This window comes from Diabrotica undecimpunctata, chromosome 5 (genome assembly GCF_040954645.1).
Source record: "Diabrotica undecimpunctata isolate CICGRU chromosome 5, icDiaUnde3, whole genome shotgun sequence".
Taxonomy (NCBI): Eukaryota; Metazoa; Arthropoda; class Insecta; order Coleoptera; family Chrysomelidae; genus Diabrotica; species Diabrotica undecimpunctata.
Window position 1 is genome coordinate 23984501 of NC_092807.1, and position 14963 is coordinate 23999463.

Below are 14963 nucleotides of genomic sequence, written 5' to 3' on the forward strand. Positions count from 1 at the left end.
TCACACAAAAAATGTCAAAGTATTAAATCGAATGGGCAGAGAGCGAGAATTGCTGCCAATAATAAAAAGAAGAAAAACTGCTTATCTGGGTCATATATTTCGAAATTTCAAGTACCAGTTCTTAAAGCTTATTACGGAAGGAAAATAGAAGAAAAACGGGGCATCGGAAGAAAGAAATACTCATGGCTTAAAAACATAAGGGATTGGACAAACCTCCATGCCCATGCACTCTTTAGAGACACACAAGACCGAGAGGAGTATGCCAGAATTGTCGCCAACATCCACTAATTGGATAGGGCACCATAAGAAGAAGAAGATTAAGAAAGACATAAGAAAATACAATTGAAGAATGATAGAAAATGCAATCGAAAACATAAAAAACTATAAGAAAAAAAACATTAATCCTTGGGAAGAAGCAAATCGTTGCTTTAACAAACGAAACCTCCAGAATTACCGACAGAAATGTAATAATACAACTTGTGAATAAATTCTACAACGAACTATATAAAGCCCCTGAAAAAGCAATCAGTAACCAAGAAAATGTAGCAGATTATGGCTTACGCTGACGATCTGGATTTGATCGCACGCACTACACGAGGACTTAAAGAGATGACTTCCACCTTCTTGACAGCCGCACAAAATATGGGCCTTAAAATAAACGAGGAAAAAACCAAAATGTTAGCATCTATTCCAAATAACAGAGATAGAGCTAGAAACGCCGAAGAAAACTTCAGTATAGACCAATATAATTTTGAGGTAGTAAATAAGTTTACATATTTGGGTTCTCTCATAACAAACGATAATGACACATCTGAAGAAGTAAAACGGAGGGTACTGCTAGCAAACAAATGTTATTTTGGACTAAGCAAGCAGCTAAAAAACAGAAATTTAAGCCAGAAAACCAAACTAATAATATATAGAACACTCATCCTACCAGTGCTGACATATGGGTCAGAAACATGGACCATCTCCAAAACAGACGCAAATCTTCTGCTCGTCTTCAAAAGGAAGATACTAAGAAGAATAATGGGCGCATTCTGTGAGAATGGTATTTGGAGAAGGCGATATAATTTCGAATTGTACGAGAAGTATAAAAAAATAGTAAATGGTAGAGATGTAATATCCTTCATAAAAATAGGTAGGCTTAGATGGGCTGAACATGTGTCAAGAGCAAATCAAAATTACCCACCCAGACGAACTCTATTATCGGTCCCAGTGGGAAATAGGAGTAGAGGCAGACCACGACTGAGATGGAGGGACGGTGTGGACGAGGACGCAAGGAAAATCGGCGCGGCAAATTGGCAACGGTTGGCGATGAACAGAAACGACTGGCGAAATAGACTGGGGAAGGTCAAGGCTCAACTAGAGCTGTAGCACCACTGATGATGATGAACCAAGAAAATGTACCAGAACTCCTTCTGGAAGAAGTAGTTATTTGACAATTGTAAAAATAAAAGCGGTAAAGCAGCTGGAATAGATGACATAACAGTGGAACTGCTTAAATATGCTGGCTTCAGAAGTAGATCTGGTACCTTGGATCATATCCATACGCTTCAAAAACTCATGAGTAGAGCTAAAGAATATAAAATACTAGTATTAATCTTCATAGACTTCAAAAACGCTTTAGATTCTATATATCTCAAGGCAGTAATAAAAGCTTTGGCCATTAAGGGCATATTATATTTAGTACTAGTCGATTAAGTGAAAATCCTTGCGACTAGAAAGAAATTGGGTTCCTGTGAGATAGGAGTTTGGTCCAGGAGCTTTTGGAGAGACTGTTGCGGCGATAGTGTGTGCAAGAGAAGTTGATAAGCAGAGGAGATAGCAGGCATGTGTAGAGCAACTGAGAGTACGAGCAAAAGGTGGGCAGATCATAGTCGTAAGGAGAAAAGCAGCCAGTAGAGAATTCTTCGAAATAAAAGGTTAGTTTGCCACATAATCAACAAAGACTTTTAACCACGATCCTAACTAGATCATAATTAATTTGGTTTTTGTTATATTTTATTCAGGGATTTCATTTCACTAAAACCTTAATTCGACCAATATCATGCTATGGCAGTGAAGCATGGGTCGTGAAAGAAACATTCAAATGCAAACTCGATACATTCGAAAGGAAAGTACTGAGGAGAATATTAGGACCTGTGAATAAAAACGGAATCTTCAGAAGTCGATACAGCAACGAACTTTATTAACTTTATAGTGAAGCAGCACTGTCAGACTTCATTAGAATACAAAGATTGCAATGGGCAGGACATGTGATAAGAATGGGAGAGGATAGGCTACCAAAAAGAGCACTGAATGCCAGAATGCAGGGAAAGAGACCGGTTGGAAAGCCAAGAAAGTGCTGGGAAGACACAGTAAACAGCGACGCATACGCCCTTTTAGGAGTCCGTGTATAGAGAAGATCAGCCACAGACAAGCAAGGGTCGAGGCAAAAACTAAAGGAGGCCAATGCTCAATTTGAGCTGTAGTGCCGTAGAAGGAAAAGAAAAAGATTTCATTCCACAATAAATATAATCTTTTAATTCAGATATAAAAAAATTAAAGGAAGTAATATTTCTTGAAAGAAAATTTTGTCTTGATTTAATAAAAAATAGAAAACACAATGAAGAGAACTTTTATTTATATACAAGTCCCAACAATTATTGATATAAGAATTTTAATGAATTTGTAATATTAATTACACGGATTAGCGCATATGATACATGATTTTGATTAATTGTAAAATTGTCTGACTTTAATAATTTTTTTTGATTATTTTTTAATAAATTACAAAGGCCAACAATGATGAATTTGATGTTTTAAAATAAACATTCTTTGTTAGGTAATTTTGACCTCCTGAATCCGAAACTGACATTAGTTATTTTCTATCACCTTCCAATTTTTCGCAAATCAAAATCTTATAAAAATTCCTTGATTATACGAAAAGTTTACGTATAAAATTAGAAAAACGGTTTATACTGTAAATATTTCAAAAATATTTTAATAAAATTCTGAATTGTGGCATCACTGTAAAATTAGTGAGCTAGTGCAATATCGCGGCTGCACCTCTCCCAGTCGTATTTAAACGCATCAAAATCAATTGATTGTTTTTAGCAGTTCGAGGAGGTTTATCACTGTGTTTCAGATTAGTGCTATTTATTTGTTATTCTATTCTTTTTTCGAGCTATCGAAAGGAGACATTGTGTTAATAATGCAGACTGCAAATTGTTATATTTGTGGCAGTTTTGTGGTTGCAAAACAAAGACATAACATAACCTTATTTGTTCGTAATGCGTATCATGCCTATTTTGGAGTGAAAATGGGAGAACAAGACAAATCTTGGGCACCACATGTTGTATGTAAAGTTTGTGTAGAAGCTTTAAGAAGGTGGACAAAAGGAAGAAAAAAGTCATTGAGTTTTGAAGTTCCCATGGTGTGGCGTGAGCCATAAAACCATTCTGATGATTGCTACTTTTGCTCCTGCGATTTAAAGGGATTTAATTGTAAGAATAAAAAAAGGATTTTATACCCGAACCTAAAATCTGCTATTAGGCCTAATTCTCATGGCCCTGATGTACCCATACGTATTCCACCAAAGGAGTTAGAGAATGTGTTCTCGTCTGATTCGGAAAAGTCTGCATTTGAGTCCACAGATCCCGACGTTACTTTTGAAGCAGAAGAAGGACCATAACTATTTAATCAAATGAAATCAAACGATTTAATAAAAGACTTCTTCCTAAATATGCCTCAGAACTTCTAGCCTCTAGACTTCGTGATAAAAATTTTCTGGCTCCAGGTACATCAACCAGTTTCTACAGAAATTTAGAAAAGGACCTGAGTCCATATTTTACTCAATAAGACTATTTAGTATATTGTAACAATATTTCCGACTTAGTTATTAAGCTAGGAGCTGCCTCTTATGAAAAGGAAGAATAGCGACTATTTATTGACTCTAGCAAAAGTAGTCTAAAAGGTGTTTTACTACACAATGGCTTCTGTTCCGGTTGCTCATTCTGTTCACCTTAAAGAAACATACGAAAACTTGGAACTTCTCTTAAAAAAATTAAATACCGAGACCATAACTGGATGCTTTGTGGAGATCTAAAAGTTCTATGTATGCTACTTGGGCAACAATCAGATTATACTAAATATTTTTGCTTCATTTGTGAATGGGACAGCAGAGCACGAGATAAGCATTGGACCCAAAAAGAATGGCCTACAAGAGAAAACCTTACAACAGGAAGTAAAAACATAAAACACAATGCGTTAGTTGATCGCGAAAGAATTTTATTGCCCCCTCTGCATATAAAATTAGGTTTGATGAAACAGTTTGTTAAAGCTATTGACAAAAACGGAGAATGTTTTAAATATATTTGTTTAAAATTTCCCAAGTTGTCCGATGCAAAATTAAAAGAAGGAGTTTTTGTTGGTCCCGACATTAGATTTTTATGTAGAGACGAAAACTTTCAAAATTCTATGACGCATATCGAAAAGAAAGCGTGGACTTCATTTAAAGAAGTTAGCGAAAAGTTCTTGGGAAATAAGAAAGTTCCAGATTATGAGAACATTGTCACACAAATGCTACAAAATTTTTGTATTTTAGGATGCAATATGAGTTTAAAAGTACATTTTTTATTCGCTCATCTAGACCAGTTTCCAGGAAATCTTGGAGCTGTTAGCGAAGAGCAAGAGGAACGTTTCCACCAAGACATTAAACAAATGGAAAGACGTTATCAGGGTAAATGGAGCGTATCCATGGTGGCAGACTACTGCTGGATGCTACAACGTGATAATCCTGACAAATTTTATAGAAAAATTTCTACCAAACGCAGTTTTTTGACAAAAAGGAAAATATTTCATTAAGTTGTGCATACAAAATATGTAGTTTTCTTTATTTTGAGCATTACTCTTATTTTTAATAGTTATTTAACCAACAAGTGTATTATTAAGGGCGATTAACAATTGAGATATTTTAACGCGTGAGCGAAGCGAGCGCGTTAATGTTTGAGATTGTTAATCGCCATTTTAATTCTCGAGTTCGTTACAAAACTTTTCCGTCGACCGTACTTTTCAGAAATAAAGATATCTTAGTTTAAATATTTATTTACTTAACGATAAACAACAATTTTTTCAGCTTTCATTGACTTTATTCAAAGTTTCCTTAATGGTAGTTTTATTATAGTAAACATTAATATTCGAAATGGTGCAATTACTGAAATTAAAGGAAGATATTGATAAATGATTATCTGCTGTATAGCATTTTGACAAATTTATATTTAAGTCTTCTTGGACCTCCGTAAATTCTGTGATAGAAGAAGTTAAATTCTGAAGGAGTTAAATTAAACTCTTCGTCAATATCCATCCTTTGATTTTTCAAATACACAGAATTTTAAACAATAAAGTAAATAATGACATACAATGGCAGATAGTACTAACAGCGGCTACTTCATTTTAAATTAATTTTTTAGTGGTAATATAAATAGGTATATGTTTGGTTGCCTACACCACAGGTCACTGCCAATCACAGAGCGTTTAATTAATTTATGCAAGCAATGTATGTTGTGTTGCCTATAATAAAATCGTTCATTAATAGAAAATCATTCATTAATAGGGGTCATTAATCAATGATTTTGAAAGTGTTCATAGTTATTTAACCAACAAGTGTATTAATAAGGGCGATTAACAATTGAGATATATTAACGCGCGAGCGAAGCGAGTGCGTTAATGTTCGAGATTGTTAATCCCCATTTTAATTCACGAGCTCGTTACAAAACTTTTCCGTCGACCGTACTTTTCAGAAATAAAAATATCTTAGTTTAAATTTTTATTTACTTGACGATAAATAATGACATACAATGGCAGACAGTACTTACAGCGGCTACTTCATTTTAAATAATTTTTTAGTGGGAATATAAATAGGTATGTTTGGTTGCCTACACCACAGGTAACTGCCAATCACAGAGCGTTAGATGTGGGTAAATTAATTTATACAAGCAATGTATGTTGTATTGCCTATCATGAAATCGTTCATTAATAGAAAATCATTCATTAATAGGGGTCATTAATCAATGATTTTGAGGGTGTTAATCATAAATGGACGGTCGACGGAAAAATTGATCATAAATGGACGGTCGATGGAAAAATATATTAATAAATGTATTTATAAGCACATTTACTGTTTGTTTTATTTTTTAATTTGCTACAATATCTTACGTGATAAAAAAATTGGTTTGCAGATTTGGAATCACCGCACCAAAATTATATAAAATCACTTGTCAAATTTAAAACATCTTTCAAAAAGTTTTTTTTGTCGACCTGTGTTATTTAATAGTTTTGTATCACAAAATTATTTAGTTTAATTTATTTTTCTATTGTCCATTCCTTCGTCAAAGGCAACTGCTTAACGAATACTTTGAAGTCACTTATTATAATTAACAATAAAAGGAGCCCTGAGATAAAATTTTAATTAGAATAAATTTGTTTGTTTTTGCAAAATAAAGCCTAAGGCATATTAAACCAATTTAACATATAAAAGGGCCATTTGGATTTGCAAATCGTAATAATATACATAACGAACCAGAACATCGGAAATTATATTACATTCATCAATTTGTCTTAAACCATCCCTGACTGTTCTCTTCCCAATTCCATCAACGACGAATACCCCAACTGATCCCGATTTCAGTCTCCTCCAAACCTTTGGATGTATATCTCGCTACTCCATTGACGTTTTCATCCCTTAGGGTCGAGTTTCCAGTGCAAGCACATGCTCCTTATTGATTTGTGAAAAGGTGCTGCTCACTAACGTTTACAGTGAGCCGAGAGCTTAGTGGAAAATTTTCAACTTGTTAACGAGGAACACTACAAAATATTATTCCAGTGAATATTTAAATAAGAGTGGTGTAGTGAAGTTGAATAATAAATTAATGTGAACACATTGTGATGTAATATTGGACTATTTGATTCTCCGGCTGATCGATTGAGTAATAACGTAGTAGATATATTTGTTCGACGCAAAAAGAGATAGTTGGTATTTTTTATTGCAATACTATTTATATTTCTTAAATTCCAAACTATATTGAAACTGAAAGCTATTGCGAAATTGTAGCTTTTAAATTTAGGCTAAAAGTCAAGGTTACTGAATATTTTAGTGGAGAGGTGCCGGTGTTACCACCGCCCAAATATTCTCAATAATATTTTTTAATTTATTTAATAGATAGGGTAGACTTTTTTATATGAAATGTTGGATTTTCTTAAAGAATAATATAATACAAACTTGTAAATAAATAAATAGTAAATAAAAAGAAACGCGTTACAAAGAATTATGGCAACTATATAATCAATCTTCAAATACAAACTCTCATGAAATGTATAACCAAAGAATATAGACGCTTATTATTATTAAGCGTCTATATTCTTTGGTATAACTATAATACACATTTAAAAAATATAATTAATAGTTAGAGCAAAGCAGAGCAAAAACTTATTATCCAAATTGTACAAACTACACATTGCGGGTCCAGTTAATATATCATGTTTAATTGCCTCATTCAACAAATTAGTGTATAATATTGAATTTCTCAGGAAAACAAAAATAAATATTTAGCATAAATAGCTTAAAAAATTTTGAGGCCGTCACTAAAATACAATTGATACGCACAAGTACATACTATTTAAAAATAGGTAATATTACAATACATTTACTTTTAGTCAGTAACATTTCATTAATATGATCCGTGGCTAATGAACATAGTTCGAAGCCAAACCTCTTCACACACACACAGACACAATTACAGTTAGCCCTTTAAGGGAAGCTAAATGTTGATATTCTATGACCTTGGATTTTAAAAACAAAGTAAATTCGATTTTATTTTCAAATTGTAGATAAAAATAGAATATTTAAATTACTCAGTTTGAGGTTCTGCTTTTTTTTTTAAACTTGTTAATTGTAATATTAACTACTACATTTTAGTTGGTTGAGTTTGTCAACTATATTTTCATTACCTGGCTATCTTCCAGGACCACGTTTTCGTATTAGTTTTTCTTTACTGCTATTTTGGTAGCCTATTTCTGTTGATTCTTCCGGAATGCCAAATGTACTTAACTATTTCTTGCCTTTTGCATTGTCTTATTATTTGCTACGTTCTACAGCCTTTTAACTGTTTACCTACAATTTAAGGTTAACCTTGGAAGTTGTCTTTGCAAATTATCTTCTGATCTATATTTTACTGGGTCATTGGTATCTTTCTTTCAGTTTTCTTTTTCATCTCGTTTGTTACCTTATTCTATCTATACAGCCTTTGCTGTCCAATTTTGGACTCTTCCTTCTTCCACGTCTCTTTATTGTAGGCAGTTTGTATCCACTTCGGGCCTGCGTGTTTCTTCAAGTTATCTGACCATCTCATTTGTGGCCTTTTTTTTTTTCGTTTCTAACTATATGGTTTCCAGTGTATAATCATCTTATTCCATCTGTCGTCTTTCTGTCTTATGGTATGTCCAGCGAACTTCCACTTAAGTGTTGCTATCTGCGTCAATACATCGGTCACTTTTGTTTTGTTGCTGATCCAAGTATTCCTTTTCTTGTCTGATAGCCTGATGTTCAGCATTTGCCTTTCCATGGCTCTTTGGATCTTTTTCATGTTTTCCTTTGTAAACGTCCAAGTTTGAGAACCGTAGGTGAGAACAGGAAGTATACATTGTTTGAAGACTCTTGTTTTTAAATATTAGAAGTATTTTCTATTTTTTAGTATATAGGAAAGTTTTCCGAAGGATACCCAAGCCAACCGTATTTTATTTCTCCGGTCTGATTTTCTTTATTTAATTTAACTAGTTGTCCCAAATATACATATTCTTTTACTTGTTCTATAGTTGTTTGTGCAATTGTAATTATTAATTCTTCTGGTTGGTTGGTCATAATTTTCGTTTTATTATAATTCATTTGTAGACCTATTTTTATACCTATTTAATTCATCCATCATATTTTGTAATTCTTCCCTTTTATCTGTTATTAATACAATGTCGTCTGCATATCTCAAGTGATTCAAGTATTGGCCACTTATGTTAATACCCCGTTTTTCCCATTGTAGTTTTCTCATAACGTCTTCCAAACTATCATGTCTTGGATAGTTGTATGGATAAAATTTGTTTTCAGCCAACACTCGGTGTACTGTCTTTTGACTGATTCCATAGATAGATGCAACTTGGGCTGTAGAAAAAGTAGGGTTTACTACCATTTCTGAAATTATGTCAATTTTTTTGTCATCACTAATTGTTGGTCGACCAGATCGTTTGACATCTTGAACACTACCTGTTTGTTTAAACTTCCGAAGAAGCTTCCTCAAATAAGCTTTCGATGTAGGGCCATTGGGGTAAAAAAACGTTAAAAGTTAACTCTCATTAAAAAGACGTTTTGCTGCATGGAAATTATTTCCACATTCACCAATTATTACCATTCTGCCTTCGTAAAAATTTAAACGTGTCGTTAAACAATAATTAAATTAAATATTAGCTAAGAAGAACTAACTAAAAACAATTTAACTAAACTTGAATTGACTAAACTAAGCAGAAACAGAAACTAAATATTAAGCTATAAACGCTTTTGCAAACTAAAAACAACTAGAGAATTGACAAATGTCAACTTTTTTGACAAATAACCAAAGGCAGACGTTAGAATTTTTATTAATTAAAAACTAAAATTCAAAAATTCAAACTAACATTTTGATTGAATAGGTATATTAAAATAATTGTAGTTTCGCATTTAATTAATAAATGTTCTAACGTTCGCCTCTGGTTATGATTATAAAATGAGCATAAATAGGTATTTTAAATACCTTTTAGACGAGGTATTACTTGCCATAAGGTCATATTTAAAATTATCTGTCACAGTAGCGCTGTAACGTCATCTGTCACTATTACGTCAATTGTTATGAGTCTGTTTATTACCTTCCTCAAAATTATACTATTATAAGCATAACCGTTCAAAAGATACGAGGGGGGGGGCAACGGACTTTTGACTAGCACTGTATAGTCTATTTCATTATTTGTTGTTCCATTTGGGATTTATCTGGTCCATTTCCCTTTTCTGTTTTTTTTTAAAGAACGTATTGATTATGTACAGGTTGTTTTCTTTTGCATACTTTACTAGTATTTCTCCTCTTTTATTTCGTTCTCATAATCCATAGTATCGTATTACAGTTTCCTTTTGGTTTTCGTCTTTCCGTATTTTTGGATTAAAATCGCCCATTTATTACATACCTCGCTTTGTTTGCAGTCATTGCTTCTTTACTTTCTTCGTAGAACTGCTCTACAATTTCACCTTCGTGGTCTTATGCCGGGGTATACGTCTGAATAAATTTACTGTCACTGTTATCACTTTTTTATTAATAAGTAAGCTTACACCGCCTAATGCTTGATATTTACACTGTCCACTTTGTTTTCTTAACTTCTTCTTCTAATTCTAGCAGCTTTTCTTCCGAACATAGTGTGCGTATATTGAATATAGCTATGTAGACTAGGCGGGATCTGTAGAAATTCAGACCATAATGGACATTTTCCATAGGAAGCTATTTTTTTGCTAGAATCCCTTCAGGATGTGCCCAATATCGATAATCACGATATGCGCCAGTTGCAAACCCTGTGCTAAATTTTTTATTTAACAAAATCTGAAAACAATTGAAAATTTCTCATTTTTTTGCTCCTATTTTCGTTTATAATTCGGAAAATATTATTCCTAGAGAAATAATTATCAGAAGTTGAAAGTTCCGTTATTCAATTTTACACAATATTTCGTTAGCTAGACATTAAAAATTAAATGTTTATTGTTGAAAAAATAGCAATAATTGGAAAAAAAGTACAAAAAAATGAAGTTAATCCTTTAAATGTTTTCGACTGTCTAAACTTGACTTACAAGCTCCATATTCCGCCTAGAAAAACTTTTTAATATGTTTAAAACGTGTGCTAAATTTTGTTAAGATCGGTCGGATAGGTTTTGCATAATAATTTTGCAATCCAGCCTACTGGAAAAAAATCGCAAATTTTCAAATTTATAGTAGGCCCTAAATAAGGCTTTTAGATAGTTGCAATTTTTTTTACATAATAAGGAAGGCTCAAACTTTTAAACGCTTTTTGTAAAATTCAAATCGGTTCACTAGGAGAGCCTAGAAATGTTTTTAAAGTTTTAAACATTTTTTAGGCTTATAAACAAATTGAATAACTCAACGAGCTTTAAACATATCCTTCCAAAAAAAGAAAAAGACTTTAAAAAAAATTATTGAAGATTGAGTCAAAATAAAGTTTATTTATGAAAAAAAAAATTTTTTCGTTCGCCTTTGTTTTACCAATTTAAATTATTTATTAACAATTTATAAATACATATTTGTTTACTAAAAGTAACAATTTACTTCAATGTATAAATTGCAAACTCAAAAAAAATGCATGAAGAAAAAATGCAAATACTTGTTTAACATACAATTGTTTATTGCAAATTTCCCAATTTGCAATTAAAAATGGTATTTGAAAATATGATATTTATAATCCTTGTCGTCCGAGACAGCAATTAAAAAAAAACAGCCAAATTGGCTGTTTTTGAATCGCAGCCAAGAAGCCGAGATAATGCAATTTTTGCCATGAAGCGCATTACGTAAAACTTTTGATATAAAAAGTACTTGAGAAGACGAGGGTATTTGTTTAAAAACGAGCCCTCTATCACTTATGGTTACACGGCAAATGTATGCCAACTTTGACCTTCAATATCTCGGCAACCAGTAAGCCTAATGTATCTTTTTTTAAAGAAGCATCTTTTAATGTTCTTTAAGTGTATAAATTTTGAAATTGAAATGTTTAAAGCTCGTAAAGTTATTCAATTTGTTGATAAGCCTAATATATATAAAAATGTTTAAAACTTTAAAAAAATTTCTAGGCTCTCCTAGTGAACCGATTTGAATTTTACAAAAAGCGTTTGAAAGTTTGAGCCTTCCTTTAAGTGTAAAAAAATTTGAGAGCCTTATTTAGGGCCTACTATAAATTTAAAAATTTGCGATTTTTTTCCAGTAGGCTGGATTGCAAAATTATTATGCAAAACCTATCCAACCGATCTTAACAAAATTTAGCACACGTCTTAAACATATTAAAAAGTTTTTCTAGGCGGAATATGGAGCTTGTAAGTCAAGTTTAGAAAGTCGAAAACATTTAAAGGATTGACTTCATTTTTTTGTACTTTTTTTCCAATTATTGCTATTTTTTCAACAATAAACATTAAATTTTCAATTTCTAGCTAACGAAATATTGTGTAAAATGGAATAACGAAACTTTTAACTTCTTATAATTTTTTCTCTAGGATCAATATTTTCCGAATTATAAACGAAAATAGGAGCAAAAAAATGAGAAATTTTCAATTGTTTTTAGATTTTGTTAAATAAAAAATTTAGCACAGGGTTTGCGACTGGCGCACATCGTGATTATCGATATTGGGCACATCCTGAAGGGATTCCAGCAAAAAAATAGCTTCCTATGGAAAATGTCCAATCTAAAACAGATCCCGCCTAGAATAATGTACCACTCAGTTGGGCAACGTTTTTATGGATTTTTTATGTGTATGTTTCTGTTGTCTCTTACGAATTTCTGTCCCCCTCCCGGAAGTCGACTGCCTGAAGTTTCAGTACGAGATTCTGAGACACTATCTCTACTCGATTGGGGTAATTGGTTTCCTGTTGGTCCATGGGATGTATTTTATTTCCTTCCTGCCTATTTTTAAATAATAGAGAATAAATAATATGTGAAATAATAAATGAAGCAGGTGAACTTATAATGATATAAACGGAAATCGTCGAACGATGGAAGGAATACTTTCGGACTGTACTAAATATTGAAAGTGAAACGGAGGAAGCAGATATTACGTTTCGTTCTGCAGATATCGAAATACTAGCACCTACACTTGAGGAAGTAAAGAATGCGACCACGTCTCTAAAAGACCATAAATCACCAGGAAATGATGGCATAAATGGAGCATAAATGGAAGCAAATTGTGGATAGCAATGTTCGAAATGGGAATACCAAGAAAATTAGTTAAACTAACACAAATGTGCGTGACAGACTCATATGCGCAAGTAAAGATAGGAAGCAGAATAACTATGCCATTTGGTATAAATTCAGGACTTAGGCAGGGGGACCCCTTGTCACCGTTGCTGTTCAATTTTGCTTTAGAATATGCAATAAGTAAAATATCGTCTGAGCTGACAGGAGGATTTGCTGATCAATGATCAAAACTGTTGCTCGCCTTTGCTGATGATATAAATGCAGTCACGCATTCAACAAGAGACATGAGAGAGGTGTTTTCACAGCTCGAGGAGGAAACAGGTAGTCTGGGTCTCCGAATAAATGAAGTGTTGACGAAATAGTCGAAGTTATTAACTTTAGAACAGAAGTGATTATAAAATAAACTTTTCTAACATATTTACATAAAAAACTAATTTAAACTGAAATTAATGAAAGGCGTTGTGTATCGTCTATGGTTGTTGATTGTCTCGTCCCCTTCGCAGGTCGCAGGTGCGTCGCTTCAAAATGCTGGTACCGAGTTTGACGCACAATGTTGCCACTTTGTTTTATTGTCCGTGAATTCCAAACATGAAGAAAAGACGAAATACATGGTAGTAACCAAAAATCCAAGACCAAGAGTTAGGCTGAACATCAGTATTAATGATCACAACTTCGAAGTAGTAAAGGAGTTTAAATACCTAGGGGCGATAATCACAGCTGACAACCACATAGAAAAAGAGGTCTCAGCAAGTATAGCTGCGGGAAATAGAGCATTATACTCCCTTTCAACAATATTAAGATCGAAGCTTGTAAAGAGAAAATCTAAATTAACACTGTACAAGTCGATTATTTGCCCAATTATTACATATGGCAGTGAAACATGGACTCTCAACCAGCGGGAAATCAATAAGCTTCTAGTATTTAAAAGAAAGGTTCTCAGAATAATATTTGGCCCTCAAAGAGATGAATTCGCCGAGAAGACGCCGCAATGCTTAATTGGTGACTCTGTATGGAACTGAAAACATACGAGTAGTTAGACATAACAAGGCAAATCGAATAAGACGGGCAGGTCACGTGGTCTGATCAGAGGATGACAGGATGTGAAAGACAGTGTTTTTTGAAAGACCAGATGGTAGAAGATCAGTAGGCCGACCGAAAAAAAGATGGAAGGATGTTGTTGAAGCCGATTTATCTAGAATTGGGATACAACAATGATAAATAGAAGCGCAAGATCGTAGAGGATGGAGGGCGATAGTGAATGCGGCGAAGACTCGAATATATAATTTTTCTTTTTTTTTGTAGCGAAAGTATATTCCAAGTAGATTACATAATATTTTCTTCCACAGTTTATTTTTTCGTTTCATATAATAATATAAAAGGTAGGTTGTTCTTATCAACAAGCGTACCAGTTCGTTAGGGGTAGCCAGAAAAATATTTTTATTTATTTTCAAAGGTCATTTGCTATATAGCAATCAAGTTTAACTTTTTAAAGCAGGCGTAACTATTCTATTTATCTTCTTTTAAGATTTATATAGCACACGTAGGCATGTTGGTATGTGATTTCAAAAATTCTGTGAAATATTAGTATATATTTTTTACGTTTTAATAATATCCTGTATATTTTGTAATTTTACTGAAATTCTGATTATTTTGTAAAACAACGTTTAATCTTTAAATAACGTAACCTTTAAAGATAAAATATTGCATCAAATGATAATGCATTTTGTTGCGGGTTTTACCATTATATCTATAATCTTGATTTACTGTCTAACTAAAATACTAAATACTTAAGCTGTTTTATCAAAATGATATTTATCGTTGGCAAATTGTTTTTTTTTTTAAATTTTCATCCAACACCGATGATATTTTATTGATAGTGTATTGCGTAACAATAGTGATAGGTAGTTAATGAGTAGATAAAACACAAATCATTCAAGTACCATTTAAAA

At 32.8% G+C, this 14963-nt stretch overlaps 1 protein-coding gene across 1 annotated transcript in view; it reads left to right on the forward strand.

Moving 5' to 3' along the window:
* The first annotated feature begins 6685 nt into the window (after positions 1–6685).
* The window catches only part of LOC140441185 (sodium- and chloride-dependent transporter XTRP3), a 118156-nt gene continuing 109878 nt past the window's right edge, over positions 6686–14963 (forward strand). The window contains exon 1 of the mRNA XM_072531746.1: positions 6686–7008. The gene's annotated coding sequence lies outside the window, so the exon portion shown is untranslated. The remainder of the gene's footprint in view (positions 7009–14963) is intronic.